Here is a 14786-nt window from a genome sequence, read left to right as displayed (position 1 = left end):
GTTGCAAGCTTTGTGGTATAGAGACCTTGTCTGTTTTGTGCCCTGTTGCATCCCCTGTGCTCTGCATGGTGCCAGCCACATAGTAGGTGCTCAAGAAATGCTTGTTGAATGAATGAATGAATGGATGGATGAGTAGGTGGATAAGCCCAGCTGTCTCTGTTCCTTAGTTATTAGTGAGGGCTTCAAGAGGGTTGGGGCTGGTCCTAGCTCTGCCTGGTCTTTCCCAGGATGGAAGACACAGTGGGGGACTGTCCTCAGGATCTCTGGGCCCTTCGTCCTTCTGGCACAGATGTTCCCCTGTATCCAAGGGGTTTAAAAGTCAGCATCCTTCTCCTTCCCTCTTCCAGACCAGCTCCTTATCTTCCCCTCAGGGTCCCCCTGGACTGGACAGGGCTGGCTTGACAGACTCTACCCACCCCAGATCGCAGTCTTACAAAGAACAAGGGAAGATGTCCAGCGGGGTATGCTTGAACAGAAAGCCTCGCCTGAAGAGGGGACACAGTTATGCCCACAGAGGCTCCGAGTAAGACAGTCCTCAAAACTCCAAACCTGAAGAGAGAAGCAGTCCTGTCCCCCCAGTATGATATGGGAGGCATGGTCCTGCCCTTAGGAGCCCCTAGTCTGGACAGAAAAACAGACCTGCCTTTACAAACCTCCAGTCTGATGGAGGAATTCTAGTGCTCACTGGAGTCAGGGGCCCCCTGAGAGAGATCAGGAACCTGAGTCCCTGCAGACTCACAGAGACATGAGCTTACGTCATCCCGAAAGAGACAATGGGTGAGGCGGCCCCTCTCATAGGTGGGCACCCCCCTCCCTGAGCTCTGGGCATGAGACAGAAGGGCATCATCAGGGAGCCAGGGGCTCCCCTCCAGAGACACAGACCCTCTCTGGCTCCCTCCACCCTGGAAGGTGGGCAGCCAGAGACTTCCTGTGTCATGGTGGACAAGTTCCTGGGCCTTTCTGGGCCCGTGTCATTCTTGGCTGAGGGCTGGGTGACATGGAATGCTGCTTCTGCCTCCACACTGGAATCTGTCCCTTCTCTCCTTGCTCTGGCCTTCTCCCACACTCGGTGGTGTACTGTTAAGTAATTCACCACTGGCTCTCCAGGAAACAAAGCCCTGATTTGTAGTGCTGGCCAGTCTCTGTGGTGTGAATACTCCCACCATGTTCAATTTCAAGCTACCAATGAGATGTTAATGAGCGGGAGGTTTGGAAGAGACACAGAGGCGTGCACCATTCTACAGTGTTTCTGTACCATAGATGCAGCTAGCCTCAAACGTGTATTCAATAGTACAATATTATACTGTAATTAGGGATTGATAGGTTTTGCGTGTTTATTAACTGTGGTTTTAATATAATCTGTTTCATTATGAGTTAAAACAATTTAATTGTTCATTGTGGCTGTGTTTAACAACTGACTGATGAAATTCCTGAAAATCTAACCATCAGTTCCGTGAGCTGGTTTGAGCCTGCTCTGGCATGCCACTGCCCCTGCCCCTCTCATGCCATCATCCTCACTTCTTTTCTTTTTTTGATTTTTTTGCGGTACACGGGCCTCTCACTGTTGTGGCCTTTCCCGTTGCGGGGCACAGGCTCCGGACGTGCAGGCTCAGCAGCCATGGCTCACAGGCCCAGCCGCTCCGTGGCGTGTGGGATCTTCCCGGACCGGGGCACGAACCCATGTGTCCTGCATCGGCAGGCGGACTCTCAAGCACTGCGCCAACAGGGAAGCCCTCTTCACTTGTTTTGATAGATTTTACAAAACTTGGCACGTTTCAGATTTTGTGGTTGGAGTTGTAGCCGATTTCTGGTATAATTCACAATGAAAAGACACCCCCTCTATTTTTCATTTTTGTGATTTTTGTTTTAGGTTGATTTTGAGAGAAGAAGGTAAATATGTGTCTACTCCACCATTTTCACTTAGGCATCAAGTGCTTTCTCCTCCATTATCTTTTTCAATCCCATTGCCAACCCAGGGAAGTGGCAGGGTGGTTTCCTTGCAGAGCAGAGCAGAGAACTGGGGGACCCAGAGCCTGAGAGTAGAGTAAGACTGCATGGCCATCATAGGCAAGAACAGGCAGCACTCATATGTACCCTGTCCCACTTCAGAAACAAATCCTGACATGTGACCCATAACTCTCTCACACACTGGCTTTGGCCTATGCAAGGCCTCTGCATTCCCATGGCAGACATCACTAATCCATCACAGCACTCTTTCTTCCTGATCCTGAACCCAGCCCCAATCTTCTTTTCAAAGTTACATATCAGGAAAACAAAACCAACCAGCTGGCATGGGTTTGTGAAATGAAACTTGTCAACCTACCTGGTATTAGAGATTTTCCAGGTATGCTGAATAGTTGTGCAGTCAGAGAGCCCTGGGTTTGAAGTCCAGTTCTGTGAAAGCCTAGAAGGGCAAAGTTGGGCAAATATTTTTGCAACTCTGAATCTCAGCTTTCCCATGTGTTAAATAAGGATCATTTAGTTGGTTGGGGGATTACATGAGGTAATGTTGGTAAAGTTCCTAACCAAGCACATGACACATAACAGATATTCAATAGTACTTTTAGAAAGAAATGAAAAAAAGTATTGTTCTTCTCTCTTTTATTTTTTTTATTATTCTTCTTTTGATAAAGCTTATGAATATGGGGGGAGACAGATTTCACCCCACGTGTAAACTCTAGTATTGAATACAGTTGTGAGGTTGGGTCCAGACTCAGCGGGGCAGGTGCTATAATTGATTAACAATGTCTGCCATGTGCATGTGATGAGAAGCTGTGATTTGTGTGCTGCCATATATGAAGTGGGAAGTAAAAGAGAGGTTGGGATGTTCAGGCCCTGCTCCATCACACATATCCCACTGCTTCTTGTGGACCACACAGGTGTATGAAGAGAAGGCTCTGCTTTTACCACCATGGTGTTCCCTACTGCTCTGATGACAGGCTGGTAACTTTCATTATCTAAGCTGAAGGGGAGCCAAGACTAAGTGATGCAGTGAGAAGGTCACTGGGAGGTGTCAGAAAGCCTATATTCTAGTTCCGGGTTCCCATGGACCAGCTGCTTGTCCTTGAGCAAGCCTCTTCCTCTTGGGGGTGGGGAGTAGGGGGAAACAGATGGTGGTAGTGGATGAATGTTATCCTGGAAAGTGAAATTGGCCTAGATGATCTCTAGGAATTCTTCCAGCAGACATTTAGTAAATTTGGGATTTTCTGGGTTTTATTTGTTAGCATGCAAATTTCTGTATGCATTTTACATTTTAATTGTAAAATATATATAACATAAAATTTACCTTTTTTAACATTCTTATTGGAGTATAATTGCTTTACAATGGTGTGTTAGTTTCTGCTTTATAACAAAGTCAATCAGTTATACATATACATATATCCCCATATCTCTTCCCTCTTGCGTCTCCCTCCCTCCCACCCTCCCTATCCCACCCTTCTAGCTGGTCACAAAGCACCAAGCTGATCTCCCTGTGCTATGCGACTGCTTCCCACTAGCTATCTATTTTACATTTGGTAGTGTATATATGTCCAAATATACACTACCACTCTCTCACAAAGTGTAAGTTTAATGGCCTTAAGTACATTCACATCACCACTATCCGTCTCCAGAACTTCATCATTCCACACTGAAACTCCGTACCAATTTAACAATAACTCCACATTCTCCCTCTCCCCAAGCACCTGCTAACCACTATTCTACCTTCTGTCTCTAAGAATTTGACTATTCCGGATACTTCATATAAGTGGAATCATACAATATTTGTCCTTTTGTGTCTGGCTTATTTTACACAGCATAATGTCTTCAAGCTTCATCCATGTCATAGCATGTATCAGAATTTCACTACTTTTTAAGGGTGAATAATGTTTCATTGTATGTATACACCACGTTTTGTTTATACATTCATCTGTTGATGAACATTTGCGTGGTCTCCGTCTTTTGGCTATTGTGAATAATGCTGTTATGAATCTTGGTATAAAAATATCTTTTGAATCTCAAATTTTAGTTCTTTGAGGTACCTACCCAGAAGTGGAATTGCTGGATTATATTCTGTGTTTGTTTTTTTAGAGGACTGCCATATTGTTTTCTACAGTGGCTGCACCATTTTACATTCCCACCAGCAGTGTCCAAGTGTTCCATCCTCACCAACTCTTGTTATTTTCTATCGTTTTGATTATAGTCATCTTAATGAGTGTGAAGTGGTATCTTATGTGGTTTTGATTTGTATTTCCCTAATTTTTATCGTTTGTGAGAATCTTTTCATGTGCTTATTGGACATTGGTATATCTTCTTTGGAGAAATGTCTGTTCAGGTCCTTTGCCCCTTTTAAAATTGTTGTTGTTTTCATTGAGTTTTAGGAGTTCTTTATATAATCTGGATGTTAATCCCTTATCAGATATGATTTGCAAATATTTTCTTACATTCTGTGGGTTGCCTTATTACTTGGCTGATAATGCCCTTTGATGCACAAAAGTTTTTACAAAATTTTTGATGTGTTCTAATTTATTTTTTTCTTTTGTTGTCTGTGCTTTTGGTGTCATATCAAAGCAATCATTGCTGAATCCAATGTCATGAAGTTTTCATCTATGTTTTCTTCTAAACATTTTATAGTTTTAGCTCTTATATTTAGGTTTTTAATCTAATTTGGGTAAATTTTTGTATATGTTTTAAGATAAGGGTCCATCTTTATTATTTTGCATGTAGATATCCAGTTTTCCCAATACCATTAGTTAAAAAGATTGTTCTTTCCCCACTGAATTCTCTTGGAACTCTTGTTGAAAATCTCTGGACCACATATCAAAGCTTTATTTTGGGGCTCTGTACTCTACTTAATTGGTATATATGTCTGTCTTTATGCCAGTACCACACTGTTTTGATTACTATATTTTGTAGTAAGTTTTGACATCAGAAAGTGTAAGACATCCAACTTTGTTCTTTTTCAAGATATTTTTGGCTGTTCAGGATCCCTTGAGATTCTATATTAATTTCAGAATGGATTTTTCTATTTCTGCAAAAAAAAATCATTGGGATTGCATTTAATCTGTAGATTGCTTTGAGTAGCATTGACATATTAATGTTAAGGTTATAATAATACATCTTCAAATCCATGAACATGTTTTTGTTTACTTACATCTTCTTTTATGTCTTTCAGCAATGTTTCATAGTTTTTAGTGTACAAGTCTTCCACTTCTTCAGTTAACCTATTTCCTAAGTATTTTATTCTTTGTGGTACTATTGTAAATGGAATTGTTCTCTTAATTTCCTTTTCAGATTGTTCATTTTTATGAACAAGCTGGCTGCTCCAACTAGAACATTCAGTACTATGTTGAACAGAAGTGGTAGAGGTGGGCATTTTTTTCATTTCCCTCATCTTAGAGGAAAAGCTTTTTCAGTATTTCACCATTGAGTACGGTGTTAGTAATGGATTTGTTTTTTGAAGAAAGACCTCAAATCTCCCTGCTTCTGAGTATCCTAAACAAACCCCAGAAGGTCATTGCTTGTTCCCATGGAATTAATGGCCCTGGACCTTCCTCCTAATTTAATGCAAATCCTAGCTGGCCTTATTGTGCAGGAGTTTCAGTTCATTTTTACTTTCTTGGCGATACAATCCATCCTCGTTTCCAGCCAAGTCTCTAATCCCTGCAATTTTCATGGTTCTAGTAATTATGAAAAAAAAAATCCAAAGGATAGAACATTTGCATCCTGTCTATGAGATTACACACCTTAGTGGAGTTTATTAAATCTATTTTGCAGTTTCTGAGAAAATTAGACTCACTCTGTGTGGCTCCAGAGGACCAAACAAGAGCCCGTTGCTAGAACCTTCCAGGAAGCAGATAAGAATTCAAAGGGAAGAAACACTTTCTGCCTGTCAGAGCAGTCAGCACAAAGACAGACACCCCAGGAGGTCAGGGACAAGGCCAGCAGGGTCCAGTGCCTGGTGTGGTCATTGAAGGGGACAGTTGAGAACAAGGGCTGTGGGTCATACCTGGGTTCACTTTCCAACCCCCTCCTTCCCAGGGATTCAGACAAATGAATTGATTTTTCTAAGCCTCTGGAGACAACCATGCAAAGCACAGATAAATGTTTTGTGGTCATGCTATTATTTCATCATATAGAGTAAGGGAGTGCTTCGCTCCACACCTAGTTTCTTGCTTGGGCTACATGTCCATCAATGGCCAGCTATGGCCCTGCTTTATATGTTCTTCACTCAGGAAACCAGGCTTTTGAATTAGCCACTGTTTAGAAAGTTTCTTCTCACTGTGTAAGAAGAAAAAAATAACTTTGGGGTTTGGGAGGAGAGAGGGGAGAGTGTCTCACATTGGTGTTTAAGTGCCCTGGCCAGAACTGAATCATGCTGCTTCCACTCACAATGAGTGTGTCAGAGCTAGTTACCCAACAAGCCCTAACCAAGAGGACCAGAAAGGTCAAGTCCTGAGATACTTGATGAACAGAACCAGGGACAACGACACTGAGCACTCTTGTCTGGTGGATGATGGCATCTTTCAGTGGGAACCTGGAAAGGAGCATGTTTGAGGGGAAAAGTCAAAAATAATGATAAGAATTTTCCACTTCTAGCATGACAGCATGAAACGCTCCAGAAACCCATTTTTCTGTGAAACTGGTGAAAAATACTAAAAACCAAAACAAAATAAACCCCACCCAAACCTTTAAAATCTTTAGAAATGGTCCTATGGACATAAAGCAAATACAGAAGCATTTATTTAAGAAACCCCACAAAAACTGATAAGACCTGCAGAGTCTGGGATATTTGAACCAAGACTCATATCCTTACCACCCCTGCCCAGTTCTACATGATGGAAAGTGCACTCAATATTGGTACAGCTGAGAACACAGGGATCCCTCTTCCAGCCAGAGACCTATTTTCCCAGGAAGGGTAGGATATCAGTATTTCTAATCCTGCCCCCAGCTACCTGTTGTCAAGGCTAAGTTCAGGGTAAGTGTGACTAAGAGGTGGAGGTGCTCGTCTTCTGCCCATCCCCCACTCATGGGCTCTACTTGAGTGCAACATCACTGAGAAGAATAGGACCCTCACTGTCCTTGCCCTGCATCATGGGGTGGGAGTTTCTGACAAAGAGGCAAGTCCAAGAGATCTGGAGCTGCTATTGCCCCATCCACTAAACACTCAAATCCTGAAATGGGGATGTCATACAGAGATAAGTGCACCATTTTCCCCACCCCAGAAGCAGAGATGAGGCTGAGAGATGATTTTGCTCAAGGGGAGTAGCTGGGTATAGAATAGAGCGCACCAAATTACCCCCACCCCAAAGGAGCTGATTTTATTTGCAGCAGAATGTGGAGAAGTTCAAGTGTAAGGTAATTGTCAAAATTAGTGAAAGTTGTAGAGAAATGTAATTGGGAAGAGATTGATAGATTCATTGGAGATATAGGTTAAACTGATGGCCAGCTATTTTCCCAGAGAGAACTAGGGAAAGAGACAGGTGAGAAGAACCCTCTGGGGGTCAGAATAAATCTCTAACACTGACCTCTGAAACTATCCCTTCAAAGGAGCCCAAGATTGATTAGATTTGTCTGTGAAGCAATTTGTGCTCCAGAGCATTTTTTTTTTTTAAACAACAGAACAATTAGCCAGCAGTAAGTGGAACTTAACAGCTGGGTCTGGTCACCCCAGGGTGGCTGTGGGCATACCCCCTTCTATTCAATGTTGTACTAGAGGTTCTATCCAGGATAATTAGGCAAGAAAAAGAAATGAAAGGCAACCAGATTGGAAAGGAAGAAGTTAAACTATTTTTAATTACAGATGACATGATTTTGTGTATAGAAAGTCCTAAGTCATCCTCTAAATTTACTAAAACTAATAAAAAATGAAACCCACTAAAAACCTATTAGGACAAATGAGTTCACCAAGACTGCAAGATACAAGATAAATATATAAAAAATGATTGTATTTCTATGCACTGGCAATGAACAAACCAAAAATGAAATTCAGAAAACAATTACATTTACAATAGAATCAAAAAGAATAAAGTATTTAGGAATAGATTTAACCAAAGAAGTGCAAAACTTATGCTCTGAAAACTATGAAACTTTATTGAATCAAATTAAAGATGATGCAAATAAATGGACAAACATTCCATGTTCATGGATTGGAAGACGCAGTATTGTTAAGGTGGCAATACTCCTGAAATTGATCTGCAGATTCAATACAATCCCTATTAGCATCTCAGATGACTTCGTTGTAGAAATTGACAAGCTGCTACTAAAATATATGTGGCTTCCCCTTCCGCCCCATGTCCTCAATTCCGTTCTCTGTGTCTGCGTCTTTATTCCTGCACTGCCACTAGGTTCATCAGTACCGTTTCTTTAGATTCCATATATGTGCAATAGCATACGGTATTTGTTTTCCTCTTTCTGACTTACTTCACTCTGTATGACAGACTCTAGGTCCATCCACCTCATGCAAATAACTCACTCATACAAATAACTCACTCTCATTCTTTTTTATGGCTGAGTAATATTCCATTGTATATCTGTGCCACATCTTCTTTATCCATTCATCTGTCGATGGACATTTAGGTTGCTTCCATGTCCTGGCTATTGTAAATAGTGCTGCAATGAACATCATGGTACTTGTATCTTCTTGAATTATGGTTTTCTCAGGGTATATGCCCAGTAGTGGAGTTGCTGCGACATATGGTAGTTCTATTTTTAGTTTTTTAAGGAACCTCCATACTGTTCTCCATAGTGGTTGTATCAATTTACATTCCCACCAACACTGGAGGAGGGTTCCTTTCACCACACCCTTTCCAGCATTTATTGTTTCTAGATTTTTTGATAATGGCCATTCTGACCGGTGTGAGGTAATACCTCATTGTAGTTTTGATTTGCATTTCTCTAATTATTAGTGATGTTGTGCATCTCTTCATGGATTACATAATTCCATTCATATGAAATGTCCAGAATATGGAGATCTATAGAGAAAGAAAGTAGATTAGTGGGTGATTAGGGCACCCGCTAATGGGTGGGGTTGAGGGGATGGAATAGGTGGGCAGGAGGGCGATAGTTAAAGCGTATGGGGTTTCTTACTGAGGTGATGAAAGTGTTCTAAAATTGACTGTGGTTGCCCATATCTGTGATTATACTGAGAACCATTTAATTGTAGACTTTAAATAGGTGAACTATATGGTATGTGAATTATATCTCAATAAAGTTGTTTAAAAAACTAAAAAATAAATAAATAAAATACATGTGGCACTGCGAGTGACCCAGAACAGCCAAAACAATTTTGGAAAAGAGAAACAATGTAGGATAATTCACATTTTTAAACTTTAAAACATACTAGAATGCAGCAGTAATAAAGACAACATGGAACTGGCATAAGGACAGACATATAATCAATGAACTATAATTGAGAGTCCAAAAATGAACCCATGGTTCTGTGGTCAACTGAGTTTCAACAAAGGTGCCAAGACAAATCAATGGGAAAATAATAGCCTTTTCAACAAATGGTGCTGTAACAACTGGATAGCCACATGCAAAAGAATGAAGCTGGACCATTACCTTATATTATGTGCAAAAATAACTCAAAATGGTCAGACATAAGTGTAAGAGATGACTCTACAAAACTCTTAGGAGAAAACCTAAGGGTATACCTGCATGACCTTGGATTTGGCAACAAATGCCAAGATTTGACACCTAAAGCCTGAGTAACAAACAAACAAAAATAAAGGTAAATTTGACTTTAACAACATTTTTAAAACTTTTGTTCTTCAGATGCCACTGTCAAGAAAGTGAAAAGGCAAGTCATAGACTGGAAAAATGTATTTGAATGTATCATATACCTAATAAAGATAGACTATATTTTTAAAACTCTTACAACTCAGCAACAAAAAAAGACAAACAATCCAGTTAAAAATGGACAAATGATTTGAATATACATTTCTCCAAAGAAGATATACAAATGACCAATAAACACATGAAAAGATGCTCCATGTCATTAGTTATCAGGAAAACCATTTCATACTTACTAGAATAAAAAGTCAGATAATAATAAGTGTTATGTGGAGAAATTGGAACCCCTATATATTGCTGGTAGGAATGTAGAAAGTATAGTCATTTAGACAACAGTCTGGCTGAAGACAAAGAGAGTATCTTGAAAGCAGCAAGAAAAAAATGACCCATTACAGATGAGGAACCATCAATAATATTAACAGCTGACTTCTCGTCAGCAACCATGGAGGCCCAAAGGCAGTGGGATGACATATTCAAAGTGCTTAAAGAAAAATTGTCAACCAAGAAATTTATATCCAGGAAAAACATTCTTCAAAACGGAGGGAGAAATTGAGATCTTACCAGATATGCAAAAAACTGAGTATCTGTCACTAGCAGAGCTGCCCTGCAAGGAATACTGAAAACAGTGCTTCAGGCTGAGATGAAAGGACTCTGGATAACAATTTTAATCCACATGAAGAAATAAAGAGCACTGTCATGGTAGCTACATAGGTAAAGATAAAAGGCAGTGGAAATGCAATCTTTGTAATTATTTTCTTCTCATATTTGATTTAAAAGACAACTGCACAAGGCAATAATTACAAACCTGTGCTGATGGGCTTAGAACATATGAAGATAATTTGCATAATAACAGCATGGGAGGAGGTAATAGGACTTTATTGGAGCAAAGATTTTTTTATGATTTTGAAATTAAACTGGCATTAATTTGAACTAGATTGTTTTAAATTAACATTAATGGTAATCCCTGAGGCAACCGCTTAGAAAATAATTTTAAAATATAATAAAAGAAACAACAAGGAAATTAAAATGACATCCCTGTCAGCAGTAGGATTTCATCTTGGGGCAGTGTGACTCTGGGCCTGCCTGCTTTGTTACAGGCAATCTCTGCAGTCACCATCACGATCACGCTCACATGTGTCCCATGAGGTGGGCAGCATGGGGACCAGGATCTCTGTTAGACATATGGGAAATCTGAGACAAGAGAATGACCCATGGTACGGTGGCTTGCTCGTGCCAGGGCTTGCTCCAGAACATAGGGCTCTAGATCTTTAGTCTTGAAACTTGTGAAATAAATTCATAGCTGCTTTCATGGCACACCAAGTCCCTGATGCTAATTCTTCAGGGGGCTTAAGAATTATCTGGTCAAGGAGGATAGACATGTCTGTTCAAAAGCTGATCTCCAGGCCCCAGTAATTCTGACTCAGTGGGTATCAGATAAGGCTGTGGAATCTGTAATTCAAACAGGCACCCCCCACTTACTTCTGCCCACCTCTTCCCAGCCCGAGGTGACTCTGACTCAAGTTTGCGTGAAGGGCATACATGGAGAAATCCTGGTTTTAGGATATTCCAGGCCCTGTTCTAAGGACTTCACATTCATTTTGGCCCAGCTTTTCAGAGCACAGATTCTGGATCCAGCCTACCTGCATTGCAACCCAGTCTTCAGCACTTACTAGTTCAGGTTAAAGCATTCAGAATAGTACCTGGCACAAAGTACACGTTTTATAATATCAGCTCTCTTTGTTATTACTTAGTAGTTGAAACAATCTTAAAACCTAGCTATCCTCAGCCCCATTTCACAGGTGAGGAAGGGTGGGCACAGAAAGTTTAGATAATTTGTTTAAGGACACACAGCTAGTGAGTTGCAGAGATGGAGCTCAAACTTCATTCCATGTGACCCTAATGTCAGTGGTCTTAACCGCTAGGCTGCCCTGCACTAATGGCACATGCTCCAGACCCTGCCCTCCTACCAGCACCTGCATGGTAGGGCCACACAGGGCTGTTAGGAGAGGACACCTCAGGTGCTGGGCTTAGCTCCTGCCCCTTGAAGATGGGAGAAGAGGTCCTGGGGGCTGGGGAAGGGATTAGGGAGGGGTAGAGCCCTGGCCTCTTCATACCCTCCTGGACCCACCTAAAACCATTTTTAAGACTTAGACAATGCTCACCAGAAGACAGGTGTCCTCTCAGGGGACTCTAGGTTCAATTTGCTGATCCTCACCCCCAGAGATCTCAAATTGGCATCTCCTATGTTGGATGAGAAGGTGAGAAGGTGACAGAGCAGCTTCAGGAAGACAGTCCTGGGCTTCAATCTCAGCTTTCATGTGTTTGAGACCTAAGGTAGGCCTCAGCTTCCTCATCTGTTAAATGGGTATAAAAGTAGAGCCTATCTCAACAGGCTGCCACAGCAGAATAATGGATGCTGAGCATTCAGGACAGCAGCTGGCAAACAGAGCATGGCCTTTACAGAAGTTAGAAGTTGGTGATAACATCATTCTCCACACACAGGCAAGGTCATGTTGGCTTCCTCTGACATGGTTTCTTCCTGACCTTTGCACTGAAGACTTATCTGGAGCCTAGAGTGACCCTAGTTCTCCCTGTCCCAAAAGTCTATCCTCTGGAATCGTGTTAAGTTTCAAGAACAGATGTGGGAGACAGACCAGGGCCAGGTCTCTGCTCAGTGTCCTTGGAGGCTCCTCAAGCCACCTAGAGCCCCTGGGCCTCATCCAAGCCCAGCTACCTTCTGGGCTGGGGCAGGTACACCTGCTCTGATGGAGCTGAGCCCTGACTGCAAGATTCCCCTGCTGGTGTGTGACTTCAGGGGACATTTGTCAAACGCCACTGGAGAAGAAAATGCTGAGAACTACTGAGAGATAGCAGCCTTTCTCAGCATGGGAGGAAAACTAAGGATTCTGAGGTGAGACAGTGTCGGCCTAGGGCTGGAATCTCTGTCTTCTGCCATGAGGTCGTGTGTGGCCTTAGGAAACTTCCTTCTCCTCTCCAAAGAGCCTTGGATTCCTCGTCTATCAGCTGGGGTGTTGCTATCTACTCACAGAGTTGTTGAGAATGTGAGACAGGAGTAGAGCTAGGAGCAGAAGCTCATTTACAGCAACGATGAGCATTTATTAAGTGACAGGTGAAACACTATCCAGTCATTGTCCCATTGCATCCTGACAACAATCCCTTGGAGTAGGCACTATCATGACTTCCATTAACAGATGAGGCAAGGTTCAGAGAGACTGAGTATCTTAGCCAAGATCACACAGCTGGTCACAAGAGAAGCTGGCCTTGAACTGGGGCAATGGAAGCCCACCCAGGACCCTCGCCCAGAGCCTCTGCCTCCACAGCAGGGCCTGTCAAGGAGTGCAATGTCTTCCCTCCCTCCACACAGCCTGCACATCCCCACCCTAAGACCCTCCCCACTCTTCCCCTCCCATGCCTCAAAGCGGCAACCTGCACGGATGTCTAGTGGGTGCTGGGCTCATCTGCAAGTACAGAAGTGGGTTCTGCACCAGATGGAGCTGGACCAGAGGCAGCTTGAAGACTCCGTGACACTGAGCAGGAAAGTCACTGAGCCTCTAAATGCAGGCAGCAGGAGTTATTAATAAGTTAGAAGATGAAGGTTTACCACTGCAGGGCTTGGCGAGCCCTTGCCCAAGACCTTCTGCTGTTGCTTTCCTGACCCTCCCTGGTCATTGACAGGGAAGCTCAGAGATTTAGTGCTTTTAATAAAGCAGGTGGCCAGTGTAAGAGAAACTTCCATTTGGGTCAGTCTCCTGGAGGCTGGAGACAACTCTGGCTGAGCCCAGAGAAGTCAGAGGTCAGCCCCTCACCTTGTTGTACATCCTCAGGTGGGTCATCAACTCCAGCACTGGTCGCCAGTGCATCCACAAGTAGGGACTGGCCTCCTTCCTCCTGCCTGGCTAGTGCCCCAGGGACCTCCCCGGTTTCCTTCATGGATTATTGTCGTCTTAAAAATCAAAAACCTAGAGTTGATTTCAAAGCTGTCATGGGGTAGAGAGGAAGCAAAGGGGCTGAGGGCCAGTCTGGTCTGGTGTGAATCTAGACTTTACCACTCACTGGTGGCATGAACTTGTGGCCCCATGTGAGTTACTCCCATCTCTGAGTTTTGGTTTTCCTTGCTGCTCAGTGGAGCCAAGTTTCCTAACCTCTAGGCTGCGCTGACCATGTTTGCAGCACTTTGGTTCTTGACGTTGTTTGGTGGGTGAATTGCACCTGTGGGTGGCTGTTTGCTGCCCTGCCTGGGAGTCCCCAAAGTCAAGGCTGAGTCAGGGTCTGCATCCTGGGGAGGCTTCCTGGAGGGGTGGTCAGCAGCGGGAGATGCCAGCCACTCCTTCCTTACAGCAGCCCCTGGTCTTAGGGCTCAATGAAATCTGGGGGGAACTCAGAGCCCCCTGGGATTTGCAACATGTTCCTGCCTCAAGGATCAGCTGAGAGCTGCCTGCTGCTGAAAACAGACTTCTCCTTCCTCAGAACTTGAAGCCCTCAGGTCTGAGTCCCTTATCCCCATGTTGGCATTGGCAGCAAATACGGGGTGGGAGGTGTAAGCAAGTCAGAGAGAGAAAAATTAATGGATTCATTGACAGATAGAGACACAGATACCAGGTGGGCTTTATGCCCACTCAGAGAAGGAGGTACACCTGCACACGTAGGGGCATTCACGCAAAGAGGTGCGTGCATGCGCGCGCGCACACACACACACACACACACACACACACACACAGAGTAATTCGCACAGCTGCCCAGTGGCAGATCCAGCATTTGAATCTACATCTGAGTGTCTCCAGGATGCTCCCCTTTGCCAGGGGAGAGCAAAGCTTCACGGGAAGCAGAGACCCGGGCAGAAGGAGTTTGAGGTCTTCAGGTGTTGGTGTTTTTCCACCAGCTGAAGCCCTAGAAACTGAGCCTCGGAAAGGAGGTTCAAGGTCATGACTTTGAGGCTCAGAGAAGCCCTTGGGGCCGAGAACATCATGTCTGTCAGCCCTGGCTCTCTGGGAAGC

The sequence above is a fragment of the Delphinus delphis genome, chromosome 1, assembly GCF_949987515.2.
Source record: "Delphinus delphis chromosome 1, mDelDel1.2, whole genome shotgun sequence".
Lineage (NCBI taxonomy): Eukaryota > Metazoa > Chordata > Mammalia > Artiodactyla > Delphinidae > Delphinus > Delphinus delphis.
The sequence above is the reverse complement of the archived record's forward strand: the minus strand, read 5'-3'. Positions refer to the sequence as shown.